General features: G+C 39.1%; 1 non-coding gene across 1 annotated transcript; it reads right to left on the bottom strand.

The window, feature by feature from the left end:
• Positions 1-897: 897 nt before the first annotated feature.
• LOC143888998 (U2 spliceosomal RNA) lies at positions 898-1095 on the bottom strand. Its single transcript, XR_013254628.1, has one exon. It is a non-coding gene; the product is annotated as a U2 spliceosomal RNA (small nuclear RNA).
• Positions 1096-13469: the final 12374 nt, after the last annotated feature.

Here is a 13469-nt window from a genome sequence, read left to right as displayed (position 1 = left end):
ATATAATGTTTGTTGGAGTGGTGTTAGGTGTTTTTTTATGAGAATATTTCGGTTTAGTTGAATGGAGTCATGTCATGTGGCGAAGTCCATTGTATTTATCATTCAATGAAATGACATGAGATCTGAATCTGAGTTTTGACATGAGGATTGGGTTTTCCCTTGAAGCAAGCCTAAAAATCACCATAGCTTCGAATTGGAGAAAGCACGTATTAGGGTGATTGAGATGATTATTGTAAACCATTTGCGCTGCAGCGCAAGGAGCTTCCCTGTGCTTTAGTGGCTTATAAAGCCTCCCATTGGTTCATATAGCGGGTCCACAAAAAGTGACGAATGAGAGGCTTTATAAGCCACTAAGGCGCATGGAGCTCCTTGTGCTACAGTGCAGTGCAGGAACACTTTCCTCAATATAAAAACAGCCAATAAACTAAGAATAACCAATAAGCTATATATTCATTGGAAAAAAAAAAAAAAACCAAACCAACTAATCAGAGATTTGTGAAAGTAAAAATGAATTGTCCCACCAAAATTGATGCCTTGTGCTAATCAATAGAAGTAGTATTCAATAACTTCTGGAAATTCAAATTCCAATATTCTGTTAACCCATCCCAAATAAAAAGGTAAAAGAAAAAGAGCTCCAGGTTACCCAGAAGCTCTAAACCAAATTTGACCCCAACATACCATTCATCCTTAAAAGAGAACAAAACAATAAAGATTTGACTACAATATATGTGTTACCAACACTCCATCCCTCAGTGTCTCTAGACTCTCTACCCACCACTCCAGCTCTTCTTAGCAAAACTATAGACAGACTCCATCTAAAAGCCTTATACCAGCCTTATACGGCTTTCATAAGGAGTGACGGAGAGCTAAGTCCCCAAAATTATGCATTAGATTTGGGAGGGGTGCGCCAGGCCCGTGCAATAGTGCAACGCATGGGCGACGCTTAAGAGCCCCGAATAGCAAGCTACTGGTTGTAGACCCTACCCCAAAAAAAATTAGATTAATATCATGTGACCCGATGGGCCACGTATCAGATATTAAACTGATAAGAACAGATACTACACTTGATCTTAGCCAAAAGGCCGAGAAAGGTATGCTTTCATAAGCTACAAACCGTTGGTTCTAGACACCGCTTGTCTCACCACATTTATCCTTCTTTCCGATGTGGGACTAAACCAAAATGAAGAAAAGTACTCTGTAACGCCTGCCTGCGTGCGTGCAGTGCGCTACTCCTTTACATGATTTAAGGTTAGCCCACATGTGGATGAGATGGCTGCGGAGAACTGGCCCATCTATTGTTATGTGTGCCATGTGGATGTGATCCGATCCGTTGATCTGAATGGCAATTTCAGACGCCATTTGGAACACCTTGATTGGTTGATTGTAAGCCCTTTGATTCATTAAGCCTATCTTAAAGAACATGCAAATGATAAAACAGTATGGCCTCTACAAGCCACCGTCCCCTGCAACTATATAAAGTGGTTCTCGTGGTATATGATGAATCACTAGTTTTTCCAATCCACAATGAACCTAACCACCTTTCAACTTTCTGCTCCACTTTGTTTTTCCAACCCTTTGTTTCTGCTCCACTTTGTTTCCCCAATTAATTTGAGATGGCCATGAGAACCACTGCAATACTTCATTCCATCTAAATGAGGTTAAGCTGCTAGGAAAGAAGTGTTGTTCCCTTTTCACTTCAGCTGACACAAGAATGGGGGCAAGCAGCCCCCAACAACTACAATTCAAATCCAGCAAGCAAATAGCTACAAAAACAAGAGCTAGCAATGGTAGCAGACACAAAATAGATGACCCAACATGATAAGGAAGAATAGAAACAGAGAGTGATTCAGCATCAGAATAGCTCTAATGCTCAGGCGAATATGCGCGGATCGATTATCCTATGCCTTCTTGAGGGATGACATGAAACACCTCTGTTGTTGTCTTCTCCACACCTTCCTTCGCCAACTGATCAACGCTTTCATTGGCGGATCTCCTCATATGATAAAATTGTGGGCCAATGTAGCGCACCAAATCTCTAGTCTCTATAATAATATCTTCTAAGATTCAGCGAACTGTCTTTAAACAATTTCAAACAGGGAGCCTCTGCCTTTCAAATTCCAAACCAACTTCATGCTGAGTGATCTTGAGTATTGAACCGTTCTTAGGCATCCATACTGTCCATATCATGTATCAGAAGACCATATAAGAACTATTGACTGGAATACTGGATATCATAGGGAGTTATTCAAACCTTGGTGTGGCACGGCTAAGCTTCCATGTACAACTCATTTTGGTGTTAGGTCCATAGTTTTCCCAAAGGGGAAATCTTCCAAGGAATGTCAATGCTCCCCTTGTGTTGACTCATTTTATGCCATTAAGGGAACCTCCCCCAATCGTTTTTGTAGCTGTCCCCACCAAACTTTTCAAAGGAACTAGAGGTGTTTGACTCAAAGTGCGCCTTAGGGGCGAGGCGTAAACATGGGTGGTAAGAAATATTTTGCACAGAGACATGCAAAGGAAATTGAGGGCGAGGTACAAAAAAGGGGGTAAATTAATTAGATGGCTATTTGTAATCAAAGGTCTGTGAGGTATCAACCGCCTAAACAATCATTTGGAGGGGACACATTACAGACATAGATTATTGTATTTGATGGATTATGACTATGTCTTTACTGATACAAACTTGTCAATCAATCTAGTCTCAGACTATTTAGTTTTATTATTTGATTCTAACTTATAGATGATAATCAGATACTTGATTTTGCTAGTGTATTGATGGTTGGATAATGACATATAACAAACTAATAGAATTGTACATATAACAATTTAAGAAAATTTAAAAACTACTGAAATGCTCAAAATTTGAGCAGCTATATAAATTGGACAACCACAAATAAGTTTTCCAAACATGCTTTAAGAACAATAGCATTGACTCTGAATTTTGTAAGTCGATTTAACATTTTGGATGGAGCACCACTAAAACTAGGACTGCCAAACTTGCCACATTAAAGAAAAAAAACATAGAGAGAAATTGAACATGGACAAAATTTTAAACGATAAGATAAAGAAGATTTTTGGTAAACATGCAATGTGTTTTCCTTTGTGAATTTCAAGCATAATAAAATTAAAGCCCCGGGGTTGGCCAGGTTTGACAATTTAGAGATATTCCAGTCTAAAAATCGGAACAACATGTCTTTGGTGTTCTGTCGAGAAGACGACAACATTGCAACTGTCTTCATTTCATCTCCAAGCAAAACTCTTGGAATTGTTGAGTTGTCAATCTATACTACACAAAGTGTCGTAATCAACATCCCACCAGATCCTTCAACGCAAGTTCCAGAAAAGATAAGCAAAGAAAACTTTGAACAATAGCTCAAAATAAAGGGATTTGCTAGAGTCCATCGCAAAAGGCATTTCGCATACGCTCTGTCGCATGTCAGAGTAGCCACACAAGCTCACTTTTCAACGTATTTTGTCTTCATTCGAAATGCCTTTTGCCATGGACCCTAGCAAATCCCCAAAATAGAATAGCATTACCTCAGAAGAACTAGAACCATTGGAACATAAAAAGAACAGGATATTGCATGAAGCTCAATTGTTTGGTTACAAGTGCCACTTGGAAAAAGAATGCCTTTCCAGCATGGTGATATGATCATTCTACAATCTATCCATGTTTGATATTTCTTCCGATGAAATGCCTAATCCTTCAACACCCATCTTGGCTTGGTAAACTCCCAATATTTCAGAGCTGATTCTTGATCACAAACTTCTCCAAGAAGTCCTTTTCAGTCGATTTCAAAGCCCCTGTAAGATTCAATTCCTTCTTTATCAGACCCTTTGATAAGAGAATTTGCAAAACTAAACCTCTTGGAATAATCCTCTTCTCCAAACTAAGTAGGACAAGATTTGGGCATCTGGAAATAAATGATGGCGTCCAATTCATTTCATTTACAAGGAAATCTAGGGGTGTCAATGGATCCACTTCGGATCGGATCCACCTATGTCTTAGTCACGATCCATTCAAATCCCTTATTGGTCGGATTTGATTCGGAGTGTTCTTCAGATCCTACTTCTTGTGTCCCGGTCATGATCCTTTTCAAATCAAACCGTCCATCGGAGTGTCCTAGTAGGTCCTACTTACAAAACAACAACAAATCTCAGCCTTCTTCATTTGAAATGAACTCCAAAACTTTCTCAATTCAGAAAATAATTACTCACTATATCTAATAATAACCCATGATTTTGATGAAGAATAGGATTTATTGTTGAAAAGAACTCCAATGTTCAAGGGTGTGCTACGATAAAACTTTTGAGTAACTAATCCTTGTTAAAGGTGAGTGGCAAGTTTACAGGAAGAAAAACCGATTGAGGATAGGAAGAGAAAAAGATGCCTGGAAAAGAGGGGAAGTGGAAAGTTGTAAGCTAAGTAATATTTAGTTATTTTTATGAAAATACCCCTCCTTTAAGTATTAATATAAGAAATATTTTGAGGGTATTTTAGTAAAAGGATTTCGGATCGTGACTATTCATCGGATTTTTTTGCCATGTCTTGATCACGATCTGAAATTTTTCGGATCTTACGAAGAGGATCCATAATATGTCCATGAATCATTCTCATGTGCCTAGATCCCGTTTATTAAGGTTCGGATTCGGACTGTCCATCAGACCATCTGAGTCCATTGACACCCCTAAGGAAATCCATCACAATCCTAATCTTCATTTTTTATGTGAGCATCGACATGGGTTGCACTTTGAATGCCAAAAAAATCTCATTTTCAGACAAACCCAAGCTCCTATAAACCTCCAACTTTGATTCCCAAGTTGATTTACTCATATCTGAAACCACGCGAACAGTTAGGCCCCAACTTAAAGGATTGAAACCATGCGAAAGTATGCATTTTCCTGTGCCTTCTAGACACACCTGATAGACATGCAACGATTAACCAAGAGACATCCCTGGAAGTCTCCAGGAATTTCAATGCTATTTTGGCAATCAAACAGAGAGTTTTGCTAATGTGGCACCCAAATGCCAAGCAAAACCCCTAAGCCATCCCGTCTTTTGTACAACCAAACACACCCTTATGAAAGTAACAAGATAGGACCAGAGGAAAACTAACCAAAAGGAGCACGAAAGCAAGTTGTTAATTCATGGATAACATCTCATGTCTCCTTTTGTTTGTCAATCTCAGTGTTTAACAAAAATTAAATTTGATGGACCACCTCTTGGGTCGATAAGATAGTCCATTGGACACAAGTAAGACCACAGGGAACCACTTAGGGGCCCACCAAATCAATGGCCCTCAACATCCCAAGGCCATGCTTGTTTTGGATTTTGAGAACTGACTGAGAGTCTAAAATTGATTATCAGACTTAAATTTACATTTAGGCTCTGTTTGTTTTGGATTTTTAGAATTGATTGAGAGCCCAAAAGTAATTTTGAGAGTTAACATTACATTTACTTTTGAGTCAATTAATCAATTTGGGCTTACAATCAATTCTTAAAATTCAAAATAACCAAGACAATAATTAATTGGGATTTGCTAGGCAATTTCCCCGAAAGCCAGCAAGGGAGAACCGCCACCTCACAAGAATTAAATGAATATGACAAAATCTGTTGAAAAGTGAGCCTACGTAGCTATTCTCTCATGCAGAAGCCATCAACGAAATGGCGTTCCGTGAAATTACATAGCAAGTCCCTAATTTATTTAAAGTCCAATAATCAGTATAGGACTAAATACCGGTTCAAGAAAAATTACATAGCAAATCCCTAATTAATTTAAGGGATTTGGCAGCATCCATCACAAAAGGCATTTCGTAGATGGTCTGTCGCATGTCAAACCAACCACCTTGTGAATGATGACAAAATCTGCTGAAAAAGTGAGCCTCTGTGGCTGGTCTGACATGCGACAGACCATCTGTGAAATGCCTTTTGCGATGGACCCTATCAAATCTCTTAATTTAAAGTTCAATAAGCCGTTAAGGACTCACAAGTCACAACCGGTTCAAGAACAAACATGGCCAGCTGCCCGATCGTATTAGATTTTGACAATCAATTCTAAGTCCATTGTTATTGGAATCTAAATTAAATGTGATTTTCAGTCCAATAATACTCCCAATCGGTTGTCAAAATTTTAAGGGTTTCTTGGAAAACAGGATCCCATGGGGAAAAAAAGCATGGGATCCTCTATTGTGAACTATCTTTTGGGTAATGGTTATCTAGTTATTTATTTTTATTTGTTGTTATTTGCTATGTTGAATAATCCTTTTTAGGCAGGACTCTATCTGAGATATCAATAAGCTTAATTGTAGGAGTCAAAGTGTATCTATTGGAGTCGTTGGGGTATGGTAAGCCAAGTTATTTTCTTCTATTGAAGAGGCATCCCCTCATCCCCCAGATGAGGGAAACATAATCTATTCTTGCTTCTGTGTTTTTCTTCCGTATACATATCATTTGGTATCAGAGCAACGGTTCTGGTAGCCTGATATTGAAGACGTGGCTGACAGAACTTGAGGACAGGAGTCTAAGAAGATGGAAGCAGAGATCGCTAAACTCCGGGATAGTTCTACAAAGCAAGAAGAAGGTATCAGAGAGATCAAGGATATGATATCTGCCATGAATCTCGAATATGAGCACTTGGCTGCATCGGTAGCTGTGGTTCAACAAGAACAACAAGGGTCTATTGATAACTCGACACAAAGATCTGTACATTCCCAAGGGCCTATCCACACTAGATTTAGCAAGGTTGAATTTCCAAGATTCGACGGGGAGATCCTCTCTGGTCGGTTTACCGGGTGGAATAATTCTTTGACTACAATCAGATACCAGAAGAGCAAAAGGTACCCCTTGCCTCAATCCATCTAGAACGAGAAGCATTGCAATGGTTTCCATGGTTTGAGAGGCTTCAAGGACACGTTGGATGGAAGGAGCTTGATGATGCCTTATGCACCTTATTTGGGCCCAATGTCCTCGAGGACTTCACAGGATCTCTCACTAAACTTCATCAAACCACAACGGAGGATTATCAACAGTGTTTTGAGGAACTGGCTACCCGTACCAACAGCCTGAGTGAGGAATTTTTCTTCAGTTGTTTTGTTAGTGGTTTGAAGGAAGAAATTCGAATAGTTGTGCAGATGTTCAAACCCAAGACCATAAGCCAGGCCCTTGGGTTAGCACGCCTGCAAGAAGAAAATGCAGAGGAGCAATCCAAAAGAAATCGATCTAGTCCAACAAAGGTGGAGATGGTTAGATCGGAGGCGACTACCAAAGACAATTCCAAGCCAAGCAAAGCAACCTAGACACGTACCATCAAGCGATTGACGCATGCTGAAATGCATACATGTCGTGTCATAGGGCTCTGCTATAACTGCGACGAGCAGTTTAAACCAGGCCACAGGTGTAAACGAAAGTAGCTCTATTTAGTGGAAGCTGTTTACTCAGACAATGAAGACGAATCCAAGTCGGATGATGAACCTGAGAATGGCGGGGATTGGATGCAAATATCAATTCATGCCTCGACCAGAACCTTGGCTCCCAAAACTATGAGAGTGCGAGGGTACATCAAGCATCGTCCCATTATGATTTTGATTGACTCGGGCAGTAGCCACAATTTTGTGGATCCACAAGTGGCTAGGTGTATAGGATGTCAAATCCAATCAACATCACCTTTGAAAGTGACTGTAGCCAAATTATTAGTGATGCGATGTGTAGAGGTTTCCGTTGAGTCATGCATTGTTCGGAGTTTTCCACGGACATCCACCTCTTACCCTTGAGAGGTTATGATGTGGCGCTAACCTTCCAATCTAATACTACAACACCTCAATTAAAAATCTTTACATTTTGAAGAGTAAGGATCATCTTAGGGAGATGATTTTTTGGCGAGACCTGTGTACGCTGGGTCGCAACAAATGAATGGTTTGGGTCTTTGAATAATGTGACCTCAAGTGATTTTTATTTTTTTTGAAAATACACTCTTTATGGTGTTCACTTTCTTCAAAGATCTTAAGTGTTCATAGTTTGGGTCCCACAAATTATTCATGTTCAAATAGAGTAGGGGAGAGAGTACTGGTTGTGAGAGAATGGGTGGGTCCCACTTGCTCAAAGATCTAAACAATAAGGGGCCGTTTGGATACGCGTATTTTAGGATCCGAGACAAGAGAAGAAGCGGACCGGCCATCGTTTTTTATAGCATACAGCTTGATCATGAGCCCTCTTTTACACTGTTTTCAAACTAAAATCTTGGATTCTAAAATCTGTGTATCCAAACGGCCCCTAGGTTGTGGGCCCTCCAGGGTTGAGAGAGAGAGACAGTGGCTTCACATCCGGTTAAAGGGGGTTTATCCTATGAATGGGGGGAAATATCACTGCCCCATAGAAATCTTAGCAGACCACATGCAAGGATCATAGTTTTTTTTTTTTTTTTGATGAGTTAAGAGTGTAAAAGAGGGCTCATGATCAAGCAGCTGTATGCTATCAAAAACGATGGCTGGTCCGCTTCTTCTCTTTTCTCGGATCCTAAAATACGCGTATCCAAACGGCCCCTTATTGTTTAGATCTTTGAGCAAGTGGGACCCACATGCAAGGATCATAGTTGAGCATGAGCTGGATCTAACTATACAAATTGCCTCTCATAAGATTAATCAGTGGCAGATATGGTCCTAGTCATTGATTTTCTGCCGGTCAATATGATGGCCCACTAAAACCGCCGGGATGATCCTCCCAGCAGCGAAGATGTAAACAGGGTTATCAGATGCTTTTAGCGAGCCCTAGAAATCCATAAAATACGACTCTTGCTTTTGCTTGCAAATCTTCTCTCTCTCTCTCTCTCTCTCTCTCACGAGTAACGTCTTGGGGAACCCAGATTTCATATCAGCTGAAATCCTTTCTAACTCATCCAATCTGTAAGTTTTATTAAACTCACCAATGTCTCATCATTTTCTTCGCAGTAGTCTATTAAAAATCAGCATCACACAACATTCAACCACCTATCTCTATTTTCTTCAAAGCCCATTTCTCAAATCCATTTCCACCTTATCAAACCCTAATAACCAGCCCTCATTTACAGTCTCTTATCTTGTTAATTCATGTGGGCTATCAGAAGCAGCAGCTCTTTTAGCTGCCAAGAAAGTCAGCATTGAAACTACTCAAAAACCAGACTCTGTCCTTTGTTTATTAAAAAACTATGATTTTGAGAAAACCCACATCTCAAAGCTCATTACCAAGTACCCCTCATTACTCTTAGCCAAACCAGACAAAACCCTGAAGCCCAAGTTTGAGTTTTTCAAAGATTTGGGCCTTTCTGGCCCTAACCTTACAAAGATCCTCTGTTCGAACCCATTTATTTTGGGAAGGAGCTTAAAAAAGAACACCATGCCTTGCATTGATTTCCTTAGAAGTCACCTTCATACCAATGAGAACATCATCTTCGCTCTCGGACGTTCACCGCGTCTTCTTGAATTGGCTTTCCAAAAACGAGTAGAGTTCAATGTATCAACTTTGCAAAACAATGGTGTATCTGAATCGGGAATTTTGATATTGATCATGACCCGACCCAGTTCACTGATGGCGAATCCTGATCGTTTTAGTGAGAATGTAATGACGATTAAGGAAATGGGTTTCAATCCCTTACAAGCAACATTCGTCCGAGCTGTCAATGTTATGTCAGGGATAAGGAAATCGATTTGGGAAACAAAATTGGAGGTTTATAGGAGTGAGGGTTGGTCTGAGAATGAGATACTTTATGCATTTAAAAGGCAACCTATGTGCATGAGTATATCGATGAAGAAAATTAGGAAAATGATTGGTTACTTCGTGAACAAAATGGGTTGGAAGCCATCATTTATTTCCAGAAACCCAAATATTATGAATCTTAGCTTGGAGAAGAGAATTCATCCTAGATGTTCAGTTATGCAAATTCTAATGTCAGAAGGTCTGATCGATAAGGATTTGAATCTGGCTTGGGTGTTGTTGTTGACTGAGAAAGACTTCGTGGAGAAGTTTATTATCAAGAATCAAAAGGAAGTTCCTAACATACAGAGAGTATACCAAAACATGATTGAGCCTGTAGAATTAGACAATTGGTCTAAAGAATTGGGTGAGATTCAGAAGTTGTAACGTTTTCATAACAGAACATTTGAAATACATGTATTTGCAGTTTGTTTTCTGTCATTTTTTTTTTTCTATTTTACAGAAATTGGTAGGCTGGAACTTTGACAACTCACAGGCTGGAGTGTACGATGTACCTCACTATGGTGGTTTTCCCTCTGACACTTGATTTGGTGCAATTTTTCGTCTTTCAGCGCCATTGGTTCTTATTTCTTTGTTGGCAATTATTTTATTTTTGGCTCTTTTAGCTTATCTAGGGTGAAATCTATGATGAAGAATACAATACTAATTGTGTTTGTGTAGTCTAAACTTTGGTCACAATTCAAATGTGTTTTGGTTGGTTAAATGTTGTTAGACAAATCCCCGCAACTAAGCTATTCAGAGAGGGAGGGAGGGAGGAGGGAGGGAGGGACTAGGTCTTCTAACTTTTTAATTCTTCAAAGTCAGCAAAGGGAGGGAGGGAGGGGGGAGGTCCCAGCAACAAAAAGTTGTTGTTCTAATCCTGACCAGAAAAATCTTTAGACTCAAACTGAAGCATCTCTAAGTCTTCTTATTTTTTTAATTCTTCAAAGTCAGCAAAGTGAAAATTACTGCTTATCGATCAATAATATGCTTTATCTTATCATGTGTACACTTTGACCATTTATTTTTCTTTTACACTCTTCATCAATGTACCTCTAAGGCATTGTATATTCTCTCAAAATCCTATTCTATGAACAAGATTTTTCTTCTTGAAGTGTGAAGAAGCTCCATCCATTTTGTTGAACTCGCTTTTGAACACTAAAACTTACCAACGTTGCTCTTTGAGAGATTGGGTGCAGATTTCCTAAGTTATTCTTTTCTGAAGTTACAAAATTAAATTAAAAAGAACTTGCATAAATATCCAAGAAGGTTACAGCACCAGATTTCTGCAGTAGGTTTTGAATTTGAAATAATTTTATCAACAGAAAAGTCCTTGCAAGAACAATGAACCCATATTGTAGTCCTTGCAAGAACAATGAATCGATATTGTAAATCTTTTCTTAAATTGCATTGGGTGATTCAGTATCAAGTTAAAATTCCAATAGTTGATTGAGTTTCAAAGACTTGGACAGCTATGAGACCTAAAAGCTTAGCATAAACTTTAAAACAAAACAAAGAATCACCTGATTGAAATTTTTACATCTAGAAGTTTTCTAGAAAATTACTGAAGCAGAGATGAGATGGAGGAGAACCTGAAACAGAGATGAGACTAATGACCTAACAACAAGTTAATTGGAAGAAGATACTGCTAGGGAGTGGGGGAAGTTGGGATGTGGTGAGGAACAAAAGAGAAAAGTGATCTGAAAAGTGGCTAAGGAAAGGTGACATAAGGTTGTGAGACTGGAAATGCTCCCACTGTAAACTGGTAAATTTTAAAAGAACAATAGAATGTTGGTCATGCAAGAAGATATAATCTGCTAATGTCACGAAGATCAACAATCGATGGATAATGGACCAAAGAAACAAAGGAGCAAATACTCTCTGGATAGAAGAGAGTCATCTTTGGATGTAGAGGAAGAGACTGAAGCCCTCAGGAGAAGTGACAAGACGATAAACCAGAAGCTAGAGAGGGTGTTGCCTGCCAAAGTTCCAGGGATCGTTCTCCCACCCTCCAACCCGTGATCCGGGAATTCCGACCCCAAACATGGGTCGTTTGCGACCCGGATCGCCAAAAATGGCGACCAAGGCGACCCGCAGGAAAGGAGATATGCATAGAGAGAGGGAGAAGGGGGGAAGATAACCAAAAAAAAAAAAAAAAAAAAAAACAACTCGCATTCCCATCTTTAATCTAGTCATATCTCATTGGATCCCCCCAAAAACAAAAGAAAAAAAAGAAGAAATAGAGAATAGGTAAAGACTAACATTAAACATATGTTGTTCTGACCTATATTTCTATTGAAGATCGCCTATCGAAATACAATCCATGTACAGTATTGTAAAACCTCATTCTCTGTTTACTTGCTTTCACAGAGCGAGGGAGGGGAGGTTTGTAAATGGCATAACAGGTGAGGGAAAATGGAAACAGTGGAAGGAATGCGCTCACTTAAAAACCCTAAATAAAAATTCCGACCTCATGCCTACTGATATTGTACTTTAAGTTTTAACCTCTTTTATAAACAGTTGTCAAATGTTATTACCTTTTCTAAAAACCAATGTTGGCGCTACAAGTTTTAATCTCTTAGTTATTAGTTATACAACTGTCAAATCTGATTACCTTTCCCAAAAATTGTCAGTAGCCACCAGTTGATATGCTTGACCGTCATATTTAAGGCCTAACAATGCTTTAGCATCTTTTGACATAACATTAAACTAGAGAGAGGGCACCAGAGCGACACGGATTAGCACTCCAAACCGACCTGCGACCCCAAATAGCGAACCAACTTAGGCTACCCTTATTGTACCGCATATTAGGCAACCATCGTACCCCGTACCCATTCCCGTACCGCGTACTAGATCGAACCGCATTCTAGGTAACATTGTGCCGGTAGAAGGATCCACCGTGGAAGTTATCTCCCTTCAATCAATTCTAGATGCCAAGAAAGGGATCTAGGGAAAGTTGGCATTCATGTGGTCTGGATCTCTCTAGTCTATGTGCTAGAGGCATGGTTAGAACGGACTAGTGAAATTTTCGGAAGGATTCTGATGCAGGAGCATCCCCTTAGTCATTCTTTGCATAGGCCGTAATTGCTCATTGTTAGGATTTTCCTTTGTTTTCACTTATTAGTGGTTGTTTAACCATTTTAGCAGTGTTTCATGTATTTTTGTGTCATTTTACACTAGTAGGGATAGTTTGGGAAGATATTGTTTCATTAGAGGTAGTTTTGACATTTCTTGGACTAACTATATAAAGCCCCTTGATAAACTCTTTGTTTACTTGTTGCTCATTTTGAAAGGTTGTAGAGATTCATCCTTGGAGAAATTAGAGAGAGAAAATTTCTCTTCTCATCTATCCTTCTTTTCTTGTGAAATTGTAAATCAAGATTAAGTTCTTCTAATCTTCTTCTTTTTGTTTTTCATTTTGCTCATTCTACTTCTAGTTTCATGTTTCATGCAAGATTTATCCTTAATTTCTTGCATCCCTTTGCAAGAATAAAAAATTCTCATCGAAAATCCGGATCATCTTCCGAAGATCCGGATCATCCCCTTGCATCAAGTGGTATTAGAGCGATCCGCAGGAATTGCTTAATTATTGCTGATCTTGGGAAGAAACAAAAGAAAATCACCAAGAAAAGAGCCGCAATTCAAGATCTATAATCAAATTCCGTGGAATTCAAGAAGAAAGAAGCTGAAATCTTCATTTTTATGTTCGTGATGTTCTTAAAGAATTTTCTTTTTCAAAAATTCA

The sequence above is a fragment of the Tasmannia lanceolata genome, unplaced genomic scaffold, assembly GCF_043159265.1.
Source record: "Tasmannia lanceolata isolate RefF3 unplaced genomic scaffold, GAP_Taslan_0.1 ptg000012l, whole genome shotgun sequence".
In the NCBI taxonomy this organism is placed as follows: Eukaryota; Viridiplantae; Streptophyta; class Magnoliopsida; order Canellales; family Winteraceae; genus Tasmannia; species Tasmannia lanceolata.
The sequence above is the reverse complement of the archived record's forward strand: the minus strand, read 5'-3'. Positions and strand labels throughout refer to the sequence as shown.